Source organism: Mauremys mutica, unplaced genomic scaffold (assembly GCF_020497125.1).
Source record: "Mauremys mutica isolate MM-2020 ecotype Southern unplaced genomic scaffold, ASM2049712v1 Super-Scaffold_100054, whole genome shotgun sequence".
Lineage (NCBI taxonomy): Eukaryota > Metazoa > Chordata > Testudines > Geoemydidae > Mauremys > Mauremys mutica.
The window spans coordinates 3,473,284-3,475,328 of record NW_025423258.1 but is presented as its reverse complement, the minus strand read 5'-3'; the positions used below and the strand labels follow the sequence as shown (position 1 = coordinate 3,475,328).

Sequence of the window (2,045 nt, the reverse complement as noted above, 5' to 3'; positions counted from 1 at the left end):
CAGGGGCAGCACGTGGAGACACTCCTCCCACCCCAGGGGATGCTGGGACATGCCAGCCACTTCTGGGAGCGGCACGGAGGGACGGAGGTAGAGTGGGCAGGGAGCCACCTTAGTGCTGCTGGCACATCTCTGCACACCCGTTGGGGGAGGGGAGCAGAGGGCCTCCATGTGCTGCCTGGGGTAGGGGCAGAGCACGGAGCTGCCTCCGCTCCCGGGTCTATTACAGGAGTGGGTGGGTGGGGTCTTTTGGCCTGCAAGATGCAGCAGGTCAGACAAGATGATCACACTGGTCCCTTCTGACCTTAAAGGCTCTGAGTCTAAAAGGGAGAGGGAAGTAAAGGAAATTAAAAAAAATAAATAAACCAAGCATTGTAATACCAGGATGACTCCAACTGCTCATTATATAGTCCCACCCCTTTCTTCCTCCACTGGGTGTTTAATGACCTGTTGGGATTTGGGACACTGATTCTCTCATTCCATTGATAAACTGAAACAACGTGACTGAAATTAAACCAATCCCTAGTGGAGGAATCATCACATCATTGCATTGGCTGGGAATTGAACCCAGCTCAACTGCTTGGAAGGCAGCTATGCTCACCACTATACCACCAATGCATCTGGTGAAAGTCTCTGATTTTTCACACTTAGTGATTGGTCACCTTACTTCTCAGCATGAGGCGAATGTCTCTGTGGTCTCTGCCATTCATGGTGGGGAGTTTCCCCACTGATAACAGTTCTTGCTGGGTTGGGGATGGGAGAGAGAAGAGGCGTTTATTCTGTTTCATTCCTCTCCATTTTCTGTTCCTCCCCGTCCCTTCCAGGGTCCTCCCTTCCATTTCAGAGTGTGCAGTGACACCCTCCCCGCACCCAGGACTCTCGAGCCTCTGGAGCAGCACGATCCCATGAGATCCTCAGTGACCAAGGGTCTTTTCCAACTTCCAGGAGACCCAGCTTGAGTCTAAAGGAAGCTCTGTTCCTTCCTGGGGATCCTCTCTCCCTTCATGGAGATCAAGATCATGAAGCCTTTGCCTTGCCTCCTAGGTCTGAATTAATGTCCCATTTCCCACTATCTGCTCGAAAGAAACAAATGTTTCTAACCCAGGTGAGCGGCGTTAATTCAGCTGGAATCCTTCACCCACATTCCTTAGGAGATACAGACTCTCTGTGACACAGACTGACTGGGGTTCATCTCTGCATGTCCCCAATGGGGAAGGAAAGACACTGAGGGGGAAGGAAGAAGATGGGCAGAAGGAGTCAAATGGGGCTAGACCAGAATAGGACATTTTCTGCCTGTTAAAATGTACTAGACTCTAATTGCTTAAAACAAAACAAAACCCCACCAGCTTCTGTTTGAACCATCAGCTTTTCACAGAGCAGCCAAAGTGGTGAAGCACAGACACACATAACCACCGACAGCCCAAGTTTGTCTAAGAAGCACCTATAGTGGCTCATGCAGGGGGAAATACAGCTGTGGGTGTGAGTTCAGGCCTCACCCAGAGCGTTGGTTTTCATTAGCCACGGAGCTTCCCCTACTTCCTTTGCCCAATTCACATGGAAAGTGCCATAGGAGGGTGATGAGAGTAAATTCTAAACTCTGAAATGCGGAGGTTGGCCCAGAGATTGGGATAAGGGGTTTGAAGAGAAAAAGCTCTAAGAGTATAAAACCAGACAGTCTCCAGGGGGCAGGTTCGGTACAACACCTCAACAGGGAGCCATTCGGGGGAGGGGGTTTCACTCCCTCTGTTCAATGTCCTGAGAGGTATTTTAAGGTGAAGATAACGCCATGGCTAACAGGTGACTGGCACGTCCTGGGTTAAAGAAAGGGACCTGGGTTACTAGTCGGAAGATTTGTGTTACCGTCACTGTCTGACCCCCCTTCAGTGTGGAGCAGGTTTGTACGTTGCTGTGTGGAACGCACAGACTCCTGCAGAGCAGGGGCAGCTGTTTCCATGGCAGAGAGCCTGGCACTTAGGAGACTTTCCTGACTTGCTGTTTTGAAGCAATTCAGTAAAATAACGGTGGAGCTACACTGTCCAGTCCAAAAT

General features: G+C 50.4%; 1 non-coding gene across 1 annotated transcript; it reads right to left on the bottom strand.

The window, feature by feature from the left end:
• Window positions 1-543: 543 nt before the first annotated feature.
• Window positions 544-615, bottom strand: TRNAG-UCC. Its single transcript has one exon. It is a non-coding gene; the product is annotated as a tRNA-Gly (tRNA).
• Between the last annotated feature and the right edge of the window lie 1,430 nt (window positions 616-2,045).